This window comes from Anas platyrhynchos, chromosome 14 (genome assembly GCF_047663525.1).
Source record: "Anas platyrhynchos isolate ZD024472 breed Pekin duck chromosome 14, IASCAAS_PekinDuck_T2T, whole genome shotgun sequence".
Lineage (NCBI taxonomy): Eukaryota > Metazoa > Chordata > Aves > Anseriformes > Anatidae > Anas > Anas platyrhynchos.
Window position 1 is genome coordinate 7,270,160 of NC_092600.1, and position 26,843 is coordinate 7,297,002.

Below are 26,843 nucleotides of genomic sequence, written 5' to 3' on the forward strand. Positions count from 1 at the left end.
GTTCCCTCCTTGGTTTAGTGAAACTTTTAGAGGCAGGAATTGAAGAACAGAAATAGTGCTCTCTGCAGGGCAATTTAAGGACCCATGCTAGGGGAAAAGCATTAAGGAGTTTATAAGATTTAAACACTTTTATTTTATGTGTAAAGCTCTCTTCAAGGTGCTAATTTTATGCCCATGTATAACAGAGAACGGTGTTTCCTTTGGTGAAGTCCTTTGGTTTGGACTTGTCTTACAGGAAACCGAATGCAATGTCGTACCAGGGAGGTGGGCATTTCGCACTAGGTGAAGTGGCTGTATTCCAAACCTGGAATTTATTCCTTTTGATCTTTGCAGGCCTTTTTCCTGAAATCTCCTGGTAGAATCAAACCCATTGCTAAACAAAGTGCCTCACCCTGTGCAGAGGCAATGCCATTAGTCAATCCAAAACTGCCCTGCAGGACAGTGTTATCGCAGGAACGGCGTGCTGTGAGGACAGCTAGCTGAGTCTCGGCAGGTTATTCCATCGAGAGGCTGGGGCTCGTCTTTTACTTGGGAAATCATTGCTTTTTGGGATTAGATACTCACCGCTGGCTCAACCCATCTGTCTTTGTGTTTGTTGCTTTTGCAGCAGTGTTATCCAAATGTAGCAGCACCTCTTGCTTTGCTTGCAGTCAGACAGATGCAGCGCGTATACCTCCTGCCTAAATTAGCGGAGCGTTTTGCATAAATCACTTCTGGGCACATCAATGTGAGCGGGCCCTGGAGCCTAACCCAGCTGACTGGCATGTTGGTGCAGCTGAACTGACACGGTGCTTTCACCTGTTGCTGTGGGGGGGGAAGAAAAAGAGGCCGATATGCTGCAAGTCTCTGGACTGATGTAAATTGGGGTGGAAAAGGTGGGAGATGGAAGTGTCTGTGTTCAGGCCATGGGAAGCTGCTTGGAGGTGTCAGCAGATCTTTCACTCCATCCCTTCGGGCAGGTAATCGAGGTTTCTGACTTCCCGATGAGAAACATTCTCGTGACTTGTTATGGGGCTGCAGGCACTGCTCTGATGGACGCAGGATGCTGGCTTCAGCCCTCTGGGCTATGAGAGCCTCAGACCAAGAACAATACGGAGTAAAATACCCCAAACCTTTGGTGCTCCTTGTTGAATTAGCATAATGCAAGAATAAAATAAAGTAGGGCATTTGCAGCTGCTTTGTATGCCGTAACTGGGGCAGGGTACTTTAGCATCCTGCTGGAGATATTAGCCTTGTAGCATCCCGTAGCTGCTAAGAGAAAGGGCTCAGCGATATCGGTTAATGAACATTGTTTCTCACTCAGGAAAACCAACAGAGAACAGCATATGGACTCTGTGACAGGAGCAACTGTAGGGTGCTGGACTCCACTGACTTGATAGTTTTCCCTACATCCTACTTAGCCATAAAAGTCTAATAAAGAAGAAAGAGGCCATTATATTAATGGCATTATGGGGATTGCAGCATCATCTCTAGGACCCATGGGGATTTCTCTGATGTCCAGAATAAATGCTCTTCTATTCTAATGACCATAAATGACCTCTCTCCAAACCTGGTATTGATGAAATAGCTTTAATGTTTCAACATCAATACTCCAAGCTTTGCTGAACAGTGACATTAATCTGATATTGCATAGCACACAGGGAAGAACAGCCAAAAAAATATGCTGGAGCTTATAAAGTTATGCAGCCTTCTAGCCTGACAGCAGCTTTCATGCTATTTTCCCACCAAGTGGAAACAAGTCGTAGGATACAAACGACAGAGACATTTTCTCTTAAAACCTGATGGAAGGAAATCACAGGTGGTTTGAAACTACTCATAATTTCAAAGGGTGCAGTGTAAACACAGGAAGCTTTTTGAAAAGTTGCTGTACCACGCTTTTCTGTTTGCTTCTGTCAGGTTACAATCTATTTTCTTTTTCCTAGCAAACATTTTTGATTACTTAGCATATCTTAATTAATATGCAAACACAGACATGGATTCTCACAGCATAAAAACAGAGGCATTGGCTGATTTATGATTTTAATCAGGTCAGCCTTAGCTGATATGCAGTAAGAAATAATTAGCTGGTTGTTTGTACACAGAATTGCATTGTACTCAGCCCATAGGAGATAGTTTTTCCTGACACTTCAATCCCCTGCTGACTTTGTTTTCTTAGCTTTCCTTCTGGTTTCAAAACAGAAGTGTGTTCCACCTCTGAGATTATTTTCTATTCTTAACCAAGGGTAGGTAGGCCATTTACAGGCCTTAGGCTAAAATATTAAAATAAGAATTTGATTAGTAGTTGCAGTGGTCAAAATACATTGTTCAGGGAAATTTCTGTGTGTTTAGTAGCAACTCTCACTCTCTGCCTTGCTGTTTCTTCTATTGCCATATAATTTAAAGCGCATCTCCAAATTTCTGAAATAGCCCAACTGTCACGTAGACTGCACAACTGGGACGTGTTGGTATTGACTGGCCTGAACTGGCCACCAGCTTTTCTGAAACTGAGGCACAGACCCAAGATTCTTCCAGAAGAGAAGTATTACAGCCACAGAGGGGCCTTTTCCCCCCCTCCCAGATCCCAGTTGTGCCCAGATCTCAGCTCAGCCAGTAATCAGTCATGCTGCTGTATCTGTCCTGTGAAAAGAGAGGTTTAGTCTGCAAGGTTATCAGTTTAATCACATTTATCAGTAGCTGAGTGTGGATTTTGTGTGCCTGCCACCACATCTGGAGGTGCTGGGCAGTTCTTGCCATGTCCTGCTATCCATGTTGGTAAAGATGGCATGCAAGTGGCTCTTGCTCGTCACATCTGTGCTAACATCACTTCAGTTTGTTGAGTGCCCAAACTGGTCTTGATCTTTAGAACTGCATAAGGTTTTACTAACACTTTGTGAAAACCCATAAACTTCTCCTTGCCCAGGAGATCAGACTAACAACATGGTTTCTGATGTTGCTTCCCTGCAAACTAATTGATGTATTTGGCACCAGCTAACAGACATCCAAACGTTTGTACAGATCTGAGTTACCGAGGGTCTGTCTAGACTAGATAATTACTTCCCCTTTTGGCTTGATTTTGCTGGTTGCCAAGTTGGGTAATGTTTTAACCTTGAATTCTGCAGGCACAGTTGCTTCCAAAGCCCTTGTAATGAGCAGCCATCTAGCAAGTTGACATGACAAGACTCTGCTAATCTGAGTCTTCTGCCTGTGAATCTGGTCACATCGCGGTCAACGCTGATGCATTTGCATTAATCCTGCTCCTGTCCATACATCTTAATTCACCCCGAGAGCTCTGCTAAATCCTTTTGTTAATCGTTTTCTCCCTGTCTCCCCCCGTGAAGCGAAGTTCATTCTGTGCCCAGCGCTGACGCAGCCAGGTTAATAACTATCGATGTTGCCACGTTAATAACGGCCTTGCTGCCCGTGAATCGGAGCCTCCCCCTGATGAGGTGGTGGACATGACCCACTTAATCATTACATCTCTCTGTCCACGGATCTCAGTTCACCCTGTGAAATTTTAATCATTCTGACTAGCTAATCACGATAATTTCTCACTGTCCGAGGTTGTGAATTCACCCTACGAGCAGCTCCGATGTCCTTGTTAATCATTGTAACCTCGCGCTGCTCACAGACTGCAGAGCACGGTGATGTCTGTGCCGTGATGTCCGTGCCGATTGCTTCCACACCTCGCTGCCCAGGGACGGGACATGCATTGCGAGGGATGCCCAGCGCGCTTCATTCTCTTTCTGCCCCAGTTCCTGTGGTCATTGCAAATCCTTTCCTCCAGCAGCGAAGCTTTCTGGTGCTGCCTACACGCAACCAGCTGTGTGCAGCCCCTCCAAAGCAATGTGTTGAGTAACGGAGTGCGTCTGCATGCAGAGCAGCCCAGCTCTGTTGGTTGCCTGGTGCTTTCTTGAAAGGTGAGCTCAGAGAACAGAGATGAGCATTAACTGAAGGAGATGTTTTGGTTCATGCTGCTGAGTTGCACCATTGTGCTGGGTTGGTCTGACACGACTGCAAAACTAACTAGGTGTTGATGCGGTGCTCCATGCTGTTCCCTTATGTTGGCTCCAGCATGGGGCCCAGTGTTTTTAATGAGCATTTATGGCTGTTACTGCCTCTGCCTGCACCATCCTGAAATGTTGCTGGAATCTAATGGACAATGAGAGGGAAGATCAATCACTGTTTTAGGGCACGTCTTCCACACCAAGCTTGGAGAATGTGGCTCAGGTAGAAGCTTGGAAAGGATTCAAGGAAGTTTGGTGGAACCACAAAAATTGCAGGTGTTTTGCAAGTGCAAGTCCATGTCTTAAAGACAGGCATGTGAATTGCAGCAGAGGCCATGCAACTGCCCTTAACATTTGGAAAAGAAACTTGGCTCATTTTAGGCAGGTTTCTCCCACGTGCTCTGTACTGTCCCTCCCAGGCTTGCTTGATGGGCTGGTTTTGTCTCTCCAAAAAACAATCTAGCTTCAGCTGCAAGTAGAATTGACAATCAGCTTCAAAAGAAGCTGCTTACAGGCTTTGCGAGCCAAAAAGGTAGAAATAACAGCATAACACAAGTCTAAAAAGATCCACCTCTGTTTTCAGAGAGCTGCAGAGCCAGTGCCATCGGTCAGCTTTGGGAGGCAGCACCAAAGGTCACCTTCCCCGCTGCATCCTGAGCCAGTGCAGCTTTCCAGAGCCTTCTGGTTGGGCAGCTTGGTACAAGGTATTAGATGACACGGAAAACTTGTTGAGATTTTATTTTTACTTTTTTTTTGTTTGTATTTTCCTCCCTCTCATCTTTAGAATGGTTTGGGAGTTTAGATTAATGAACAGAGAAGCAGTTAGTTTGATTAAAAGTGGCATATGTTCTGCTGTGGTGGAGGCAGGCTCAGGGGTGTTTCATGCCCACATTTTGAGAATAAGAAACCACTTTTACTCTTGGGCACAATGGTAAATAACATTTTTTTCCAGCGGAATGATGGAACTACTTTCATGCAGATGATTTTGTGCTTCCAAGGGAAGGGAAGACTGGTGTCTTGGAAAATCGAAAATAAAAAAAAAAAATAAAAATAAGGGGTGGGGAGGAGGAATTGGGGGAGAGAGAAAGTTATACTTCAGTGAAGCTAATTAGCATTTAAAGAAAAGCACACTATGAAAAGGTGAACGTAATGCTGCAGAAATGCTGTATTAAAGGGACAGAAGTTAACAAAGACTCAGCTTGAAAAAATGTATGGGGATATTTCCTGTTAGTGTAATCAGGGAAGTATGGAGACCAGTACTGCTGCTTTAGTACAGTGCAAGGAACAAAGCAAGCAGGTATATCTTTTTATTTGTGCTGGACTGTCTGCACCCTGGCCAACGCAGGTGCAGAGGAGCCGGAGCTTCTGCATCCACTCCAACTTCTGGCAGCCCCTTCCAGGGGCATCAGCAATGCCAGCCTCCTGCACCTCAGATTCTTCATTGTCAAAGGGAGACAAGTAAACACTGCATGTTTTCATAGTTGTTTGCAAATGTCTCGTTGGCAAATGCAAAATGTTTTTAGGACTTAACTTCTGGGAGGCACCAAGCACACAGCTGCCAGCCGCCTCGTCCTCTGGAGAGCCCCAGGTTCTGAATAATTCCCTTCACCCTGACCCATGTCGACTCTCTCCAACTCTGCAGCAGAAATACTGCACGCAGTCAAGGAAGTAACATTTTTTAAAGGAGTTCAGGAACTAAAATCCCATTTGTAAAGATAACTTCAGCTACGTCTGCACCGTAATAAAGCCCAAGACTGGGAGCATGCCTGCTGTTTATATTCACCTTAAATCTTACAGTACAAGCTTTTAAAAGTTTTTTTTAACCATGCCGCGAAGCTTTCACCAAGCCAAGATCAGAGCACAGTGACTGTATTTACCACATGTAATTCATTCTAAGGAGAGTGACAAAAATACTTATCTTGAGAAACATGAAAGCTGGATAAAAGAAAAGGCAGCAGGGACATGAAATATGAACTATCAGAGCTTCTCTCTGAAGTGTAGCTGTGTGAGAAGTAGAAATATTTAGGTTTTGAATTTGGGCATGTTACTCTGGATAACCCCCTGGTTTCAGATGGAGATCTACTGCAAACAGACTGGTATCAGCATCGAGAGAGATAAAGTGATCTTATTAGTGCATTAGAATATATTCGGTGGAATGAACAATGATAATTCACTGTCATATGTCATAAATGTCACAGTTTGTGTCTCGTGCTGCTGTATTCATGTCACACAGCCCTAACAGCAAAGGCAGATTAAGCGGGGTGTAAACTTGTTTATTGATTTTAAAAAAAAAAAAACATGTTTGTTTATTGATTTTTTTTTTAAAAATGATAACAGGTTTGTTTGTTCATGTATATGATGCTCATGGCATGTGTAGGTTATACTTGGCATTTATCAGTGCTTCTTCTGACTGTGCATCACGATTTGTTCCTGCTCCCTAACCTTGCCCTGATGGTTATGGTCCTCTGAATAAGTGCGGGGGCCAGGGGTCTCCCCACTTGGATACCCACCGTGTGACTACAGCTGTGACTTGTACACCCCCTTTCAGCCCCCTCCTCACACGCAGGGGTAGACGAAAGGCAGAGCAGAAAATAGAGCTTCATCAAAATGAAGCAATTAGCCTGAGACTAGAAAATCAGGAGCCAGGCTAGGGCAGAACTGTAGTTTCTGACCATCGATGGCAATGCCCCCAGTCTCGTTTATCTTAACTGGTAAATGAAGTTGGTATAACCCAGTGATGGTATCTGCTCACGTGCAAACTGCAGGGTGATCTGAGCCCTGAGTGGGGTGGAGTCTCATGGGGAGCTGAGGTCACAATGGGACTCAACTGCGTTTTGGATCTTATGTCTTCAGATCGTGTCTGTGACAACTGCCTGCTGGTGGCAGCTGCAGGAGCAGAGGATTTCAGCCCTCCCATGTTCAGCGCTTGGGACGCACGTGGCAGAATGGCGCTGGCAAGAGGAGATTCTCTTTCCTGTGGCATGAATTGCAGGTTGGTCTTCACCCATTCTGTATCCTGTGCATGGAGGTAGGTGTTTGCGGTCCCCAGTACTGAACATACCTCAGCTGTTCTCTGGGTCGGTGAGGTTTTTCTGGTAGAGATTACAGCAGGATCTTTCAGTGTGATAATTCAGGTATAATAGCTTCTCCTCCCCTGATGAGGCTGACTTGTGAAATCTATTAAACTATGTGGTTCTGGCTTTATTCCTGGACTCCTCAAGATAAAGGCTTTTAAGTGTTTTTTTTTTTTTTTTTTTTTTTCTTTTTCCTGAAGTAAATCTTTATTTGTTATCAACAGTTTAGACTCGCCAATTATCAGCATTTTGAACCTGAAGATAGTTCTGACTGGAAAACATCCATAAGTTGATCATCTAATGCTTGTGGTTTAAGTGGAAAAGCCAAGCACAGTACTTTATCCAGTCCCCACAATTTCCTCCATCTGAAACTCTGAACTAGCTTAGAATCAAGGGGTAAAATATAGCAGAGGATCTTCTGACTTAAGAGATCAGAAGGATTTTCTCAGGGTATGAGAGCTTCCAGCACCACTTCAGGATTTGATTCCTCAATACCCTGTTCCTATCTCTGCTTAATACAAAGACTTTCCAAGTTATTAAATTGTGCACTTCAGTCTCCCCTTGTCCTCCTCCCTGAGAGCTCTGCAGATGCACTGTCACTGGACGCTGGCTCCAGGTGATTACTTTCAATGAGTTTGCCCACGCCAATGCCAGCCTGTCCCATCCGATTTCCAGCCCATCCCAGCTGCACACATGGTACAGGCTCCTGCACCATTACAAGAGTGTTCCTCTAATTCCCAGAACCCACTCTCTGGGATGGATAGGTGAAAATGATGTGGAAAATTGGAAAATGCTGTTTTTACAGTGCTGCTGCTGTCTATTTTCCAGTAAGACTTCTTCAGGGGTTAAAGAAAAAAAAAAAAGAAGAATGGGAAATAACCATCAACTAGGTTATGCGTAACAAATATGGTTAGGGGTTTGGTGCAAATGAAAATGAGGAGCCTCTTGGGAAAAGTACAGATTTTGTTTTGATTTTATACTGAAGCCCTCATAGTCAGTGGAAATGTGCTTGGATTTGCACAGGCTTCTGCTAAATTACTTTGAAAGAAAATATCATTTCCAAGCCAAATTATCTGCTGGGAGGAATAATTTTCCTGATTTTGAATGGATTTTTTCCAGGAGAAAATCTGGCCAATCTTACTTAACCAAATCACAACTTGGACCATAGGCCTGGAAGCAGGATTCATTTGGATGTTTTAACCTCTAGTGAATAGCAAATAGAGAATGCAGTGCAAAATAAAATGAAACAATATGTGTAATGAGCAGATTAAAAATGCAGCTTAAAAAAAATTGCTTTCCTTTTTCTCACAATCTATCAGGGCATCAATAGGTCTTTCATTGAGCCTGTACATCGTTATTAATAGTGCAGACAAATGCAAATTGTAGGTTTTGGGGTTCTCTAAGCTTTGTATGGCTGCTCCAGGAAAAGTAAAATGCAAGTTGAATATGAAGACCCAAAAAGGAGCAGAGACCAGGATGGGGCAGCATGTGGTGCAAGGTGACGCACTGATATGCTCTGTGTGGAGATGTTCAGGCTTTGTCCAGAATAGTTAAACCTCTGAATCAACTAAATCCAGTAAAGCCTCATGTGGGTTTCCTAGTTCATATTTGTAAGTGGCTTTGAATAAATTTGGTATAATTTGCCTCCAAAGAGAATAAAATTAATTCCAGTATGGCCATTCTTAATCAGAATTTAAACTGGCCATGATTCTGGTTAATACAGTAAAATAATTAATTTCAGAAGTTAATTTGGGTTTGTCCTCCTGAGGGCCCCTATGTGTGCAAACTTGAATGTTTCTTGGTATATCCACACAACCTTAAAAAAATATAGTAGTTTCCTATCTGTTTGTATTACTTACTGGTGTTTGGTAAATGTCACACCTACCAATCCGTCCTCCTCACCAGTGCAAACCTCCACCCTGTGAGCTTGGTGGATTTTACCTCTGACTGTTGAGTGCCATTCTAAATTTATCACAAAAAATCAACAAAAGATTTTTTCTTTTGTCCCTGATGTCAGATCTTATTTTCTTTTGAACCATAGCAACTACATACCCGATGGAGATAGTGCATTATGACTTTGAGGTCTCTGCTGATTACTAACCTATTTATAATGAGTACCGTAGACTGCAGGAGTATTTTATAACCTTTAAGAAGATGTTTCTCTGAATGGGTCAATTTAAGACCTCTATTAAACAAAGTTCATGATCTCCTTTAGATTCTGGTTGTTTTTGTCAGCCAACAAGGCATAAAAACATAACTACACTTCATAATATTAATGACGGGCTGTAAAAACAAAGCATAACATTTTATAGCTTTATAACCAATCTTTTTGTTATCAATTTACAGTGATATGCATCAAATATATATAATCTGTAGTTAACTTCCAAACTTTCACAAGTTGATGGTATGGAATACTGTAGTGAACTAATGAAGTTTATAAATATATGGCTTTGTTTGAAAGACTTAGTATTTTAGATGAAGTATTTTAGTATTAGTATTTTAGATGCAAAAGCTGTGATTGAAGCCAGCACGGTATATCAAAGTTTTCCTGCTGGAACAACCACAACACTGTGTCTGTTTGCAGATGGAAGCAGGGCTTGGGAGTTGAATCAGAGCTTTGCCTGTGACGTTAGCTTGGGGTACAAATCTCTTTGCTGGGTTGGTAATTGGAACTTTTTGGTCACTTGACCCATGAATAGAGTTTAACATTCACCAGTGCTGGACTTGAAGGGTTGCTGTGTTGCCTTGAACTCCTGGGCATGTGGCTTCCAGAAGCCCTGTGTAGCCCCATTCCTCTGGAAATTTTCCTTCTACAGGAAATATGAGGGAAGGTGGAGAGGCAATGGAGGGAAGGCTGAAAGAAAAGCTCTCTGGGCTCGTGGATAATAGACTTTGGGAAAGCAAAATGGGCAGAATCACAGTGCCTTGGCTAAACTGTGCAATAGAAATGCTTGAGGGATAATTAAAGGTTATTTTAAAGTGCTTCACCATGTTTATTTTCAGTGAGTCACAATTAAAAAAGACCAGGAGAGGAAATTGATATAGCAACCGTTTTCTTCTTTTATCAGAGCAAGGCCTGGCTTCTGGCTCATGTTCAGACAGACATACCTACCCCACTCCCACACGACATCTCTTGCTCAGAGTCTTACAGGTTGTGCACAGTCACAGCCTGGGTCCCCGTGGGCCTGCATTTGAAGGGGTTTACAGTAGAGTGGAGAGACCTTTTCTGTATCCTTTGTGCCCACTGGTTGAGGTGTTGTGGTCCCGTCTGGTCACGCTGTCTGTGCAGACTGGAAATAGTTCCTGCAGAGCTGGTGTGGATGGGGGTGGTTGAAATAGTTGCTTAGAGCTGCTGTAATTGTCCCAGCAGTGGCTTGGAAATAAAAGACTATATTTTTTGTGCATCAACTTGAACTGCTTAAAAGCATTGCAAAGGTTTTATCCTAGATATATTGATCCTTGATATATTTGTGCTGGCCTCTGGAGAGAAAACCAAAGTAGCCTGCATGTTCCCGATGTTTTTTTGTTGTTGTTGTTTGTTTCCAGCTGATTAGAGCCAATGGTGCAAAGCTGTGAATGATCTGTCTGGCTGACCAAGCGTACAGCACTGGCTACATCCTTTTAGCAAACGTATAAGTGAAAAACCTAGCTGACTTGAGAGACACCACAAATTGCAGCTTAATTGCAATGTGTTGAAGAAATGCAGGAAAAGCTCAAATGATTATGATTTCTGGGCTTTCAAACCAAAAGGGGGACTCACTGCAGTAATTTCAGTTCATTACAGATATTCTAAACCTGCCTCGCCTAAGTGAGTTTAATTTTTTTCACCTGTCACTTATCTGCTTTTGAGAAGTGTAATTACTACATTTGTTCAAAGCTGTAGGCCTCTGAAATGGGAAAGGGATTTTTTTTCCTATGCAAACATTAAAAAAAAAAAAAAACAAAGGGGGAAAGGGAAGACTATTTTTGAGACAGGCTTTGCCACACACGTGCCTATGCACAGATACATGGCCTCTTTTAGGTTGTCTTTCTTTATTTTAATATCTTAAAAACCGCATATATCCCTGGGGGAAGCCTAATAAGAAATATCAAGCCGAAGCAAAGATTTTAGGAGGAAAAAGAAGTCAGGGGACCTTTGCTGTAGAGACAGCAGTTCAAACAGTGAAAAAGAGGACACAGCTGTGCACATCAGAAATCCACAGCTGGGGAAGTGGAAAGAATATTCCCACATCTGCCCTTATAAATCATCCCTCACCTTTCAGATCCTTTTGTTTTCTGTTGTGTTGAATAATTTCATATAGAGGGAGAGGTATTTGCATTTTTCTCCTGCTGTTGTATGTGATATCTAGGTCAGTTCTACCGACCAAAGCACCAGAAAAGCACTGTGGATTTCTCTGGTGTCCTTTGTAGCAGGGGTGTTTTTCTTACCCTTCAAAGTCAAGGATTCTCCAGCAAAACAACAAGGCCTTAGCAGCAGGTGCATAAACCAATACACAGACAAAGCCGAGAGGAAAATGCAGTACAGGCTCTGTCATTAAAAGCCTCATGCTAGCAAGGTCTGAGGAGATGGTGGAGCAGCACTGTACTAAAAGCATCTCTCCAGACCACAGCAGAGCAATAAAACAAACCAAAGCTTGGACACTTGCTGTAACTCTTCAGGGAGTGGATGTAAAGGAATAAAGCACTGAATCTTTTCTAGCTCCAAGAATTACTTAATTCTTCCTCATTCCTAACACATCTCAAGACAGAGCAGCACAGATGCTGTTTACGCTGTTTCTCAAGGTTAAGAGTTTGAGCTGGAAGCAGCCAAAGCAGTTTTGCTAGAGGAACTTTTCTGGCTGCATGAGCACTGGCCATGCTTTAGGACCAGGCTAGGATGAAGCACTTGCAGCCATGGTTCTGAATTGTCCAGCAGTCCACAGTCCCTGCGCTGGCATAAGCTGAGACTAGATCAAGAAGTACAAAACCACTACGTCAAAAGGTTTTGCTTAAATTTTCCACAGAGCTCTTCAAGCTTGATACTAATACAGCAGGTAAACAAATGTTCAAATGTTGAACATACAGGTTCTTGTTCAAACTGAGCGTGAACTTGGAGGCTTTCAGTGTTCTTGCATCCCTGGGTTTTGATTTGGAATAACAGCTCATAAAATCTGGGAAGGGCTGGTCTACATCTGCAAAATACCAGGTAGCAAAGCTCATACACCAGTAATTATCCTCCAGTGTTGAAACTTAGTAGTGGCTTACATGATAATGGGTACAAGAAAGTTTTGCTTGTTCTGTCTAAAATAGGTTGTTTCCACATGAAGTGACATTCTGAAATGCCTTTTGCTTGAATAATGCATTCTGTCCCAAAGCACAGGGAATAATTTTGAGTATATGTCAGTATAATAAGAGTATATCTATCTTGTACCAAATCTGTCTAAGAGAGTTAATATGCACTTTAGTATTGCACAGCTGGGACGAATACAATCCCTGATATAATGCCAGTAAAGTTATGCCAAGGTTAAATTATGTTGAAGAAGTCTGTAGATAATGTGGGAGAGTGAAGAGTGGACAGCTAGAACCAGCCACATGGTAGAAGTTCTGCTCCCCTTCCTCCTCCTGTCCATGCTTTCTGTTGAATGCATGTAAAATTTTACTTCCTCAGAGGTGCTTAGAAGTTCTATAATCCATCAAAACAAAACAAAAATAAGAAAGAGAGAGAAGGTGAAACTTGTTGTTTATTTCAGAGCTTTTTGGGAATATTAAAGAGGAAAATGGCATGAATGAAAATGTTTTACTCTTCTGACAGCTCCCTAGGAAAAAAATAGTGATAAACTATAACTATTCTCAAGTTTCTAGTTAATTCTTTTTAATGCTTAACTTGAAAAAAAATCTGTGAAAAGGCAGATTAGGTCTTGGCTTTGTAGATATAAACACCCTGAAGACATTAGATAGCAATTTATAACAATCAACCATTTCAGTTTCTGAAAGAAGTCCCTTCCGAGAAAATATTTTTAGCCGCTCAAGTCAATGTTTTTCAACAAGCGAATTCACCGTAGGAAAACATTTTAAAATATGACCAGAAAGTAAAAATCAAAATAATCTGAACTCACTTCTCCCCAGAATCTGTGAGTCTACATTAAGTGCAAGGTAGGCTAAAGCAGAGGGAAACATAATTGTTACTGCACGGAATAGCAGAGTATTGACACTCTGTTGTTGGATCAATCGGAGCCATTCTGTAGGTTCAGTTAATAAATTGCTGTGTTAAATTATGGTTTCTCCTTATAAAATGCATTTATTTTCTCTCTCAGCATTTATTTTAATAACTTCTCATACCGAGAACTTGTTTGCACCTGCTTTTTTTCAACACGCCATGCGTAACACCTTGCATAAGGCCATTTCAGAAGGGATGCAAGTCTCAGCATTTATGTCTGCACGTCCTTGGGTGACGAGGGAAGAGTGGCAGAACAGTTTGAAATGTGTGGCAGGGTGCCTTCCAGCAGCCTAATTATCTCATGTCTGGGTGCATATCTACAGTAATCTAGACAAGTTTCTAATTTGTTTTTCAGTACTGTAGGATTAGTCAATTTAATTGTAATTAAACATTGTCCATTGCATAGTGTGGCCAAAGAGCCAGACAAGATCATGAGCTGACATAATTATTTATTATGGCCAGGCTGCTTTGCTTATGGGTTCTATACAGGTCCAACACAGTTACAAATGCGCAGTAATGTTTGGGGCAGATATTATTTTGTGAGGCGTAGGAAAACACTTGTGTGCCATTTTGCTGGAGGACTGTCAGTGGGTGTGGAGAGCCACGGTGATGTTATGGGTGCTGCTTCCTCTGTCTGCAATATATGGATCAAAGTTCTCATTTATACGAGGACTCAGACTTGTGAATTTACATTTTCATATCTATGTAACAGTCATCCTACTGAAGCTCACTTGAGTTAACACCTAAGCAGCCCAGGAACCACACACAGGAATGAAATGTCTGGATTTCTCATCCTGGTGGTGGAAGTAGCTAATGGAGTTCATGTCACAATATTTTCTGCTCTCTCCTACGCTCAGTGATAAGGCATTCCAATTTATTGTTCCCTCATGTAAGGGATCGAGTGACTAACTGAATTACGGGAGGGCACTAGATATGCTTGCTGCTTGATGGATGTGCCCTGTTTGCAGGAGTCACAGCTGGTCTGGCCCTTTCTCCTCTCGCTCACTGCTCGCAGGCATGCCACTGCAGACAGCACGCGTCATCTTCCTCCAGTCTGCTTCCTCGATAATGCACATCACTGGGGTCTATCTAGATCTTTTTCTTCTGCACCCACCAACCTCCGTGCTATTTTTCTTTCTCCTCTGCATATTCTCTTCCCCACTTGCTCTCTTTCCAGCACTTTCCTGGCCCCAGTATATCAGTCTTCTGTTCCCATACGACTCCCACTAATTACAGAGCTATCTTGCTGTTTAATGCTACCGCCTCTTTTCTAGTTAGTTCTTTAAAAAGGCCGTTAGCTAGAAATACATCATCCTTCAGCTCTGAACCTGCAGTCCACTTGGTAAGCATTTTATACAGGCTTAATAAATGAGGAGAGAAAAAGAAAACAGCAGAGGAATACAAAAAGGGTCCCCTGGGAGTAAGATTGTCAGAAAGTCATGGCTACTTCATAACTCTGGGCATTACTCATTTTTCTTACCATGGGTGGTCCCACTATGGGCTGAATTTTGAAAGGTTTTTCTTACTGCTCAGCAAAGAAGTGACATTACACAGTGTGGGAGGAGAGGTGAGACCCTCAGGTGCTAGCTCTGCCAAGCCATGTGAAGGACAACTCTTTCCCACAAGCTTCAGGGCTTATTCATTCTCCTGGTTGCTTTTGTACTTTGTGGGAAGCTCTGGCCCTGCCGAGAGGAGAGCATCATAGCTGGGTCGCAGCAGGGTAAATAACTTTTACTGTTTGTGGGGCTGGTGGGTTGAGTGCTGTCATCATCATCCCTCACCTCCAGCATAATCCCCACATGAGGGGCCACTGGCCAGGTTATGAGAGGGAACCAGGGAATGGGTCTGAGGGTTTGCTAGTCTGCGTGTGGCTACATGACATGGGGGTGTCTCCCATCAGGGGACAGGCTGTCTGCATCTCACCTGGGCAGGGATGGGATCTCAGCCCTTTGCTCCTACGGGCACTTATTGTGCGTGTGCTCAGTGCTGCTCCCAGGCACTGCGATGCAGCGGCGCTGGCTCCTTGCAGTGTGAATGTGGTTGCAGGAAGCCAGGAGGATTTTGGAAGCTGCCAGCTGTGTGCACAGCAGCTGGTGGGGCAGCACAGGGCTCCCTGGGTGCAGCATCTGCTGAGAAGCTGCCCCAGCAACACGGAGCCTTCCCAGCGGGACAGAGAAGGCTCCTTCCTGGGCTGTGCTGCTGCAGGCTGCCTGTGAGGAAGCAAGTTCAGGCTCTCCTCATGCAGCCATGGTCTGGAGGTAGATGTAGTCTTCAGCTTGAACTGAAAGTATCCTGTAATACAACTTACCCTTTCTGTCTCTCTCTCTCCTTTTTTTTTTTTTTTTTTTTTTTTTTCTTTTGGGTAGCCATTTTCTTAGCAGTGGGTTTGTGCTGTGCCATTTTCTTGTCTGCATTGCCAAAAAGCAGTGTCAGTGCTCTAAAATTCTAGAAAGGACCGGACAAACTTGCTTTGTTCGGTACTGACTTCTCAGTTGTGCCTAAGCCCAGTTTTTTGGCTGTTTCCAGCCTCGCTGACCCAAGAGGATGATTGACCAATAAGACAAATGTCAAGCTAGAAAAAGGCAAATTAAGTGGTCTGATGAGTTGTTGTGGTAATTCAGATGAATGAAATAAGAGGAGTGTCAGAGCTGCTGGGGCTGTTCAGATGATGGAGCGGTCATTGCTCCAGAGCACACACGATTTTTTAAAAATTTCTTTAAAAGGCTATTTAAACCCTATTGAGATGAGTGGTTACAGTGAAATTCAGATGCATTGTGCCTTCCTACTCAGTGTTACCTGAGCAGGTCATGGGGAAACATTCCCCCTATTTTGCTCTCTGTGTCCCAAGCATCATGTGCAAACGCTTGTCCCACAAAAGCTGAAAGCTGCTGGAAAATGAGTGGCTGTGCTGTCTGTCTTCCACCAGGCCTCCGATGCTGTGGCTTGGATGACTGTGGAGCCCATTGCAAAGCAGACCAGGAGGCCTGGCCCTCTTGCTTTAATTTGCCCAAATACTTCTACACTGGTCCCAAATGGCTGTATCTAACTGCGTCCCTCCTGAATTCAAATTAGGCCCACAAGCAGTACCATGCATTTACCGAAGCTCATTAGAATGAAATGGGAAATACACATATTTCAAAAGTATTTTATTTGGAATACTAATCTTATTTTAGAATTCACATTAAGCTGTTGAATCCCTAGCAACTAACATGAAAACAAACTGAATCATAATGAAATACAGTGCTACTGTATTCCATTATACTCTATGCCAGCATGACAGCAGCTTTTTCTCTAGCTGAAAATAGGATTGCTTACATTTTGTTTTTATTTATTCTAGAGGAACAAGTAAGAAAGCATTTAATAATAAAATCCATCCATTGGCTCATATCCTTCTGTATGTACCAGGTACTGTTGGGCAGGGAGAGAGGAACTGATCTCTGCACAAAACTCTTAGAAGTATTTCACTGCCTGGTGTTTGCTTTCTGGGCAGTCTGGACCTCAAATTGTGCTGCAGAGAGTCAAATTGCACAAGGCCGTGTTGCAAGTGCTATGCTGGGGCTGCAATACACAGCACATCAGCCAGAGAAGTGATCCAAGATGCTGTACATCATAATAACCCTGTAGGTAAAGAATACTGTGGTGATATAGGGGAATAATGCATGGCTGCCACTGCTTTATGGCAAACAGTTGCTGTGCAGTCATATATAATGCTGTAGGAGTCAACACACCGCAAACTTCATCCTCTGCCCTCTTGTGGAAACAAGCAGCTGTGGAATAAGGATTACTGAACACACAAATCAGTGTAAAGCTCTTCTTATCCCTTTCCCTGGCAGATGTAAATTGTGGTTGAAGACTGAGGCTCGGTTGCTCTGGGAACTACAATTCAGAGGTACTGAAAGTGAAGAGAAGAAATATATAGCACCCTGAGTGGGCTGAATCATCCCAGTTGTTTCACTCCCTTTTATGCTCAAGCATTTTATTTTTAACAAACAGCCTGAGAAACAGAGATTTAAGGCCCAATAATAGTGTGATGTGAGTGAATTAGTCTACTACAGCCAGAGACTGCCTTGGAAGTGCACTACCCTCACCATGGTAATTAGTAATTGTAAGAAAGTAGATTAGTAGATTATACCAACTGCCCTATGTGTTTTTTTTGTTGTTGTTGTTTTTTTTTTTTTCTTCATGAGGAACAATTCTTGTGTGGAGTACAACAGGGAAGCCATCAGGCTTTAAGAACCAGAGAAAAATGTAAAAAGCTAAAGGACAGAAAACCCTAAAACATAAGGGTTTTTTATATGTACTGTGACTCCAACCAGCTCCTATTTGCATACAGGCTGTGCACTCCTTTCCTCAAACATGGGTAAAGAGAGCTCATGGGAAATTTTAAGGACCATCAGGATAGGGTGGAGAGTATTTTCTCTTTTTTCCTATAAAAGATCTCAGTCATTAGTTAATTTTCCTCTGGACTTCACTCTCCAGTTCCCTCTACTTACTGAATCCTTCTTCCTGGTGGCTAAGCAACTGAAATATTCCCTTGTACCTTCTTCCTCTGCTTCATTAAAGAGGTGTAAAAACAGGAGATGATACATAGACAAAATAGGAATTAAAAGAGCAGAAGGGACCCTGGGAGATCATCTAATCCATCTCTCTGCCTCAAAGGAGGTGAACATGTAATTAACTGCTCCTAGTGGCTGTCTGTCTGATCTGTTCTTCAAAACTTCCTGCGTGGGGATTTCCATCACCTAGGAGTTTAGCCCAGCATTTCACTAGTTTCATGCTAGAGAGTTTCCCTTAATCTCTAACTAAAATCTCCTTTGCTTTTATTTAAGCCCCTTGAGACTTATCCTTATGCTTCTCTCGTGCTTTTTAAGGACTTTGGTTATTCTTGTGGTTCTTTGTTGGACTTTTTCTCTCTGCTTGGTAAACTTTCATCATATGCTCAAGCTAAATCTAAAAGTGTTGCCCGCAGTTCTGGGAAGATGAGAATTATTATTTTGTGTATCAGATGGCTGAATCTGTAATTTACATATTCAGTTCTGCTGCTGCAGTCTGGTCACTAAGATCTGCATTTCAGATAATTTCACTAACTGGTGCTCTTAAATGTTCAATTTTCCTTTTTGGAAAAACATTACTTACAGACTTTAACTTTGGTTTTAATTTGAAGAAAATCAGCTCATGTTGATTCACTTATAACCAAATTATTTGTTACGAGGAAGATTCCTATCTGATGTTATTGCTCCCTAAAGCCCAGTATTAAGCATTTTGTTTACTCAGAGTCTGTGTTGCAAAGAAATGTGTTGGTAACCACAGTCGAGTATTTGAGGCCCACTGTAATAAGTTGCATTTGTTTTCCGATCTCTATCAGAAACATTAAAGCCTTCCTATTACTAAAGCCTTCCTGTAACCACAACTCTGGTATCATTCATATCTCTAATAACATCGTACAGATTTCTGTTCATATCATATCAGATATAACAGCGACTCATCTTGTTTTTCATCTCTCTCTTCAAAGAAAAGACAATTATTGTTCTGAAGATGCAATGATTGGCTTATCTGAAGTGTCCCGAAGAAATACCGACTCCTTTAACACCATTTTTATCAGCTCTTTAATTACTTGGAATTTTGTCATGCAATCTGTGAAGCCATGTACCCATCATGGAGAACATTCTGACTTTCCCTCAAGCTGCTAAAACAAGAAGGGGTTTTAGACAGAAAGCTGCTTCGGATGATCTGCTGCTGTGCTATGAGCCCCAAAGGAGTTTTGCATCCAAGGACTTTGAGCTTTCTCAAGATACTACCTGGATCTCAACACCAGTGGAAATACCCTGCTATAGATCCGTATGCTCTTAATAAGTCTCCTAAAATGCTTCTCAGTTCTGTGCAATGCATTGGCACAGGATCCCAGACTACTGCACTCTCAAAAAGTCTTGTTGTACCTAGATGTGCACCTGAAAAGCCTTCAGCATCTTCGTGCACCCTCTTTATCACTTTACTTTTAACCTTACCATTTTCTCTGTGCTCCTTTCCTCAGCCCAGTGCTTATATATTTCGTGATGAAGACCAGTCCCCATATTTTAAGCCAGACAGTACTGGCACAGATTGTCGCTTGCTGGCATAGAAGAGCCTATTTATCAGCCTTATCTAAAAAGTGAGAGTCTAATATTTGTAGAGCTTAGGGATATGGTTTAGTGGGGACTGTTAGTGTTAGGTTAGAGGTTGGACTCGATGATCTTGAGGTCTCTTCCAACCTTGAAATTCTGTGATTCTGTGATTCTGTAATATTAATGTAGTCAGAGAGCCATTTATTGTTTATTGGAAACAAAGTTCCCATCTGAAGTCCATGGATGGTTCTGCCTAAATGAACGTTGTATGTTAGCTGCAGTTAAAAATAATCACCTGCCTAGTTAAAGTCAAAGATTTAAGTAGGGATTTTCTCGTCTGAAAAAAAACAAAGTTGAAAGGTTTGTTCAACCTTGAACTGTGAACTCGTTGTGTGTTTCCATTCAAACAACCTAATCCATACCAACCTGATTTGTTTAAAATTATGAGTTTTCCTGCATGGCAACAACATCTAGATGCTCTTTGTTACCCTTGTCTGGTAATTCTGTGTCAGTCAACGCAGCACAGATCTGGACCCTGTAGTGAGAACCACAGGTCCTGACCAATGCAGCTGAGACCTCCAGAGATCCCTGTGGGTATGGGGTGTCCCTCTACGAGTCACAAAAGGGTGACTATGGCCAACAACCCTGGGACAAGGCCGAGATACAATACAAAGTGCCTAAATGTTTTCAGTTCTCCTAGCCTTCCTCCGACCTTACTGTGTGAGTCAGACACACCGCAGCAGTGTGGCAGACCTGCCTGCTCCTTTCTGAAACCTCTTGAAGATCAAGAAAAAGGTTTTGCCATCCATAGGGGATATCTCCTCTCTTGCCTGGGAGCAGTGGAGTGATAGAGCATTTGGGGGTTGCCTAATAAGCCTTATTAGAAAAAACAAAAAATAGATCCGAAGTAAGGTATGTCCCCAAGCTCAGGGGAAGATGATTAAGGTTTACATGAAAAGCACTGGATATTTCTGTCCTGTGTGCAGACAGCCCAGGAAGCTCACTGCTCAAATGTGCAGCCGAATCATGGAGAAGACAGAGACATAATTTCCTTTTTTTTTTTTTTTCTCCCCATAAGGTAGGTAAGTTGAGGAGGCAGATGCAGAGATCACTTAATTTTTAGACACTATTTTTGCCTGTGCAAGGGTGCCAATTCCTGCATTCCAGAACTGTGAGAACAGCTATTAAAACTGCACAGAAAGCAATGTAGGGCTGTGCACTGCATATCTGGGTGGAGGAGGCAAGCTGGCATCAAAGCAGTGAATAAAATCCAGTAAAGAAGGCTCCCAGCCCTTTGTCGTAACCACTGCCGCTAGATAGGAACATGGCCAAAGGTCCTGATCCAATTTATTCCAATAATTTCATAACAGCACAAAGAGACTCTGAAGCCCTCAGCTCCAATCTCAGCTGTAGCAGTAATGGGTAAAGAAAGAAAGAGTTGATTACAAAATCTGTCCTCAGACTGTGAATATGGGCTCAGATGTCTCGAGGTTTTAAGTGTCTGAACTTCGCTGACTCCTCTGAGAATTAGGCCTTCAAGTAAGGGGAGCCACCAGCACATCTTTACAGATCTGAAGGCTGAGGTCCAAAGCCCAGTCTCACATAGTGCCTTGGGGGAAGGAGGTAGGTGCGTGTGACCCCCTAAAAGAACAACGGCAGAAAAAAATAAAGTGCTCAGCAACTGGAATATAGGGTTTTATCATGAATGTCCTACCAATCTCCACTTTTCCCTAGGTTTCCTAGAGGTCCCTTTGCTCCCACAGCACAGTTGGGCCAGAGTGGCATAAGAAGGGACAGGAAAATCTCTGATGAGAATGAAGACGGTTGCTCTGTCAGGTGTGATTAACACCAACACGGTTAAATACCTTACCGGTGAAGACCTGCAGGATGTGCCTGAAATTTTAAAAAGCCATTCTCTTTGCAGTCATGCCCTCTCAGTAAATTATAATTTCAGTAAATTAGCAGAATGCTGATGAAAAATTTAATGTGGTGGAATCTGGAAATTCTGACAGCAAAGTCTACGAAAACCCTTGAAAAACTCTTCCTTTTGATATCATGCTGCAGCTGTGCAACACAGCCACGTCCCTTCTGCTGTGCACTGCACGTCAGATGCTGATGATTACAATTAAAATTAAATGCTTCTCAAAAAAAAAAATAAATCACTACAAAGGCAGATTTCCTTGGCATTATCTTTCTTCTGTGGAAATCCCCCGATGAGAAAGTTCACCTCTCATAATGAAATTACCGGCTGCTTTCTGGTCTGGCGTTAGCTGCAGAGCTTGTGACAAGCTGAGCTCTGAGCACGGCAGCCTACACCGGATGCCGTGAGTGGCACGATACGGAACCACATCACTAATAGTGGAGTCAGGGCTCTCGAGCTGTCATGTACAAATCTTGTTATAATGAGAAGAGCATTAGTAATAGAGGCTGAAATTTTCAAGCTGCCTAAGGGATTTAGATGCTCAGTTCCCATTAAATTTAATGGGATGCGTGCCTCAAAATCCCACCCACAATAAATTTTTACCAAACATTCTTGATGCAGGAAAAGGAGAAGGGAGAGAAAAATAGAGAGGGGTGGAGAGAATCAGGTACAAGAGTGGTTCTGACTGGGACTGGAGGCCAGCTGGGTATTGTAAAATTGTGTCCAAAAGGCAATTGGAATGAAATACTGCATAGAGGTCTCTTCTAATACTTGGGCAATTTGGGTTTGGACTTCGCTCCAGCCTGCCCTGCGAGGTGGATGGGAACATAATGCCCTTTGTGCTTTGAGACTTCTATTTCTGGACCACAGACCTACTTGCAGTCATTAAAGCACATTTTAAAATGAAAATTAGGTAGGGAGACGTGGATGGGATAGCAGTGGTCTTTAGAGATACGTAGGAAGAGGATGAAAGGAGGCTGTGAATTGAGTAAGCCTCATGTAACGCAGGTTGGCTTCTCTAATTAGGCCCAGTTACATTTTCTTCTTCAACCAGATTTATCTGTATTTAAAGCAGGTGCATTTTTTCAGTGTCAAAAATACTAAAGATCAACATGTTTCCTTGGTAACCATGGATCCCATTACTTTGCTTCCAGCAAGCTACCAGCTCCTAGGGTTGGCTTCCTCCTATCTACATTCAGGACCCAAACTGAGCTGGAGTCACTGGGGGATTCCTCCATCAATTAGGAAGAGAAAGAGGCAGAGTGACACCCCAGTGGTGCTGCTCTTGCCCTGGGGAGAAGGGGCACCAGCCCTTAGGTCTCTGCTTAAGCCTGCATGGACAGGCAGGTGCTTCCAGGAGGAAATTCCTTTACCTGAAGCTGTAAGTGAGGTGTTCTGAGAGACGCCTACAATTGCACATTCCTGGCTCGAGTGAATGCTGACAGCCAGAACGAATGTATGTCCAAATATTCAGTTAAAAGTGAATCCTGTTGAGCTTCAGTCGCACATGGGTTTTATCATCATGCTTACATTTGTTCATAATTAGGGTTTTCCTTGTGCCCATACTGGTCTTCTCTTTTACCAGTAAGGAATTTACCTGCCAGAACCCTAGGCTAACACCAGGAGACAGCACAGGTGTGTATTCTTCCAGATTTCCAAATTTCAACCCAAACAAATTACTCGTATTTCCTTTTTTATTTTTTTCCCAAAAGAAGAGTCTGTCTTCAAGATGGTTTGAATTATTATTACTATTTAAATACTTTTTATTTTTTATTAGATCTTTGCATGCCTCAATTTTCCATCTGGAAATAAATAAGGATAAAGTGCTTTCTCCGCCCTGTGCTTGCCCTGCCTGTTCAGCGTGAGTGATGTGGAGGCGGGTAGGAGGGATTCCAGGCAGCCTGCTGCAATGTGGCATCTGGAGACGCAAACTTGGAGGGGTTCCCAGGAAGGGAATATAACATTTGGCAAGGAAAGAAGGAGCTTAGATGAGAGAGGGCTCTGAGGTTTTCCCCTCTTCTATCCCCGTCCTGTTGCTTATTTCTGAATATTTGTTTTATTCCCCTGCCATATTAGAAGTGTAAATTACACAGATGAGCTAATGAGATCATCTGTGTGTGTGCCATTTGGGGAAGAGGGAAACAAGGAGCTGCTTTCTCCTTTCTATCCTTTCCAATCATTTACCTTTATTTTGAGACTAAAGATGCTCAGATTCTGCACAGTGCTCTGCAGGCCTGGAACAGATCTTACTCTGTTTCTTCTGTGACATGATATATATTTCTCCTCTGTGTTTAGGTGGCCTGCCCTTCACCCCAAACATCTCTGGTGCCTTGTTATGCCATACATATGTGATGAAGTTCTGGTCCATGGAAGTTTTGCTTTTTATAGGAATAGGACCTGGATTTTACCCACGCAGAGCTTTAGGTTCGATAAATACAATGAGTCATTGTAAGAAAAAAAGGGGTTCATAGCAATCTTCTTTTTGTCCCTAAATTCTGTTGAACAGTGATTGTAGGCAGCGCAGGGTAAATGTTCAGCTGGCATAAACACAGGCACCTTCACTGCAGCCTTGCTGATTTATTGGGATGTGACCCTATGTTTGCAATTAAGATTATGTCCATAGAACAGATGGGTCAGAGTGATGCATTTGCCTTTATGAGGCACTGAATCAGATTCACTGCAATAGATCATTCATATCGCAAATTGGTGCCATGCTGTTTTAAATAGCAGTGGTGCAAGGGAGGAATTTCTTGCAGCAGTTGACAACATTCAGGCTTTAGTATGTGAAGTTGCTTTTCTTGCGAAATGTTTAATTGCATAGAAGGGAATCAAGTCTGTAAGACATTTTTAGTTTCTGTGCTGAAGTCGCAATTCTGTTTTTAAATTGAGTTTGAAAGTAAAAAGACTTTTGGTGGGAGGATAAAGACAGTTCTTTATTCAGAAATAGTTTGTACAGTTTGGTTGTGAATCCTTCTACATAGCCACTACCATCGCATCTATCCTCACTGTTGAGAGTTGCCTCAGAAATACGTTCTCAGAAATACACAAACTCGAATTGGGAAACACTTTCTGACTTGCTCAGCTGAGACAGAGGCATCATTACTTGAGTGCTGTGACACGGTGAGACGTGGAGTAAGGGGTAACGTGTGAGAAACTTCCATGGGACATCAGGATTCTGCCATGTTCCCCATTACCTGCTGCTTCTTAAGGAGATTGCCTAGCTGGAAGGTGCTTCTACTTAGGCCAGAACCAGGGATGCCAGTGTCTGTCCTTTGCATCCCCAAGAGCCTTGGATTTCAGTATCGATCACACTTTAGGACACCACACGAGAGATTTAAAAGAGACAGAAGGAAGGGTTATGTCTTTTCATTTTTCTCCTTAAGATCCTTTGACAAACTCTTTTATGGTACACCTTAATTTCTGGCTTCAGGCTGCTTTTCTGTTTGGCTGCTTTCTGCGTGATAACACAGAGAGGAAAATGGGGGAATGAAGTAACCCTTGCTGGTGCCACAGGCAAAGCTTCAGGGTCACCTCACACCCTGGGACAAGGTTACTGGTAACCCAATTTTTTAAATTTTAAGTAGGAGAGCAACGTAACGCCTCTTCCTTCTGAACAGAAGGATGGCATCTTCTCGCTGTGACTTCTAATCCCTTGGCAAGCAAAAGTAAGAACAGAAGTAATATCAGGAAGGCATGGTTTTGATCTATGAGCAAGTCCTGAACAGAAAAGCCCTGCAACTTTTGGCTGCCTGAATGAATTTTCCCAACCAACCTGGCCAAGCTGCAACTCTGTTTTCTATGTCTTACTCTGGGGAAAGTCAGGCACAGCACAGAGGCTAGTGAGAGCTCAGCCTAAAGGCTCCCCTCCTCAATCTGAAGTGCAGTGGGATTTTTTCCTCTTGCATAGGAGTCCTCTGAATTCAGCATGCTTAACCCGTGGCAGAAATAATTCAGGTCTGAACACATTAATCACACCGGGTCAAGGTAACGGTTGTTCTTTGCGTGGATCGTTTCAGAATATTTTCTGCGGGTGTTTGTAGCAAGCAAATCATAGGATGCAGTTGTTGCTATAGCAATAAGCCTCCTTTGGTGAGTGAGGTAGGGTAGCCCCCCTCAGACAGACCCGCGCATTCCCACCAATTATCACTGCAACGTCAGGGCCTGACACGCTTTGCTTACCAGGGGTGTGATAGGTATTGATAAACCGTGAATTCTAGGAGCAGAATGGATCCCATGGGATTTATAAATTTCTGAAAATTCTGCTTTGTCTGAGGTTTGAGGCACCAGCAAACCTGAAATTTGTTGGCTATAGTTGCACTAATTAAATTAATGTGTTTTGTTTGTTTGTTTGTTTTCCAGTTGTGTATGATCCGTGTATGGGACATGTAATATTAGCATGTGTGATACGTTGTATTTTAGACAACCTCTCTGATAGCTCTGCAATGAGGCTGGACCAACAACAGAAATAACACAACCAAACCTGGCCTTAATTCTGATGGAGAAGATTCAGTAAAATATTCTTGAAATGTTTCATGTAGAAGAGAAAACTTCAAGTATAAGCAAGGCTATACTAATATATTTTTTTCTTTTTTATTTTATTTTATTATTTTTTTTTTATTTTCTGGTGTCAGCTTTGCTTATCAGTCATGTAGCATTTGCGGTGTGTGGTCTTCAGGAAATGGATGTTTGGAGTGAGGTGGGCTGGGGGCTGAGCTTGGCGGATCGGCCAGGCAGGGCTCCCAGCAGACACACCATGTGAGGTCCAGATCCTTGCTTCTGCTTTGTGAGAAAATGGGTCTGGTCCAAATGCTGTTGAAGTCAACACACAAATGTCCTTGGATCTTTTGGAAGGGTCTTTTGGATTGTGCCCAGCGAATGTGATTTGAGACTTGACCATCAGACTAATTCCAAACGTGCTCCTGAGGCAGTGGAGTGGTTCTGAACTTACACTGATGTGAACAGGGGAACTAGTCCCTTCTTCCTAAAGTTATCATGAAACAAGGGATTATCAGCTCAGTTCACTTTACCAGTGTCATGTTTTCCATTTCCTCTTTTCTCTCCCTTGTGCTCCGCACGTACTCACAATGGCTATGAAAAACAGATCCCTTCAGATGGCTCCTGTAGGTAGTAGCTAATTTATGGTGATGATGGGCTAGTGGCTGTAGGAGAAACAGAATGAAAGAGAAAGCAGTTGTAAAACTGCTGCTTTTTGTGGGCTGCTTGCACTAGTCTGTAAGTATTTATTATCCTAGATGGCAATCTAACTGATTCTCCTTGATGTACTCCAACACTAATAAAGGAATTTTGCAGTATTATTATAGCAATTTTAAATCAATTCACTCAGTGAACGCTGTTGTGCTCAGAAGTCAATTATAGATATCACTTAAAAAAATAGATATCCGAACTCAGACCTGTGTTTTCATCACTATGTAGATAGCAAAATAAAATTACAGCTAGGGAAAGGCACATTAGCAAGCTGGAGGCATTTGAAGGGAGGGAACTAGCGTGAAAGGTGATGTTTCTGCTGCAAGGTTTTCTTCAGGCTTCAGAGCATTCCTGACACTGCCA

At 42.6% G+C, this 26,843-nt stretch overlaps 1 protein-coding gene across 3 annotated transcripts in view; it reads left to right on the forward strand.

The window, feature by feature from the left end:
- Nucleotides 1–26,843, forward strand: part of SGCD (sarcoglycan delta) — a 543,191-nt gene that overhangs the window by 123,313 nt on the left and 393,035 nt on the right. For all 3 annotated transcript variants that reach the window (XM_072023537.1, XM_072023529.1, XM_072023522.1), the window contains exon 3: nucleotides 6,837–6,975. The gene's annotated coding sequence lies outside the window, so the exon portion shown is untranslated. The remainder of the gene's footprint in view (nucleotides 1–6,836; nucleotides 6,976–26,843) is intronic.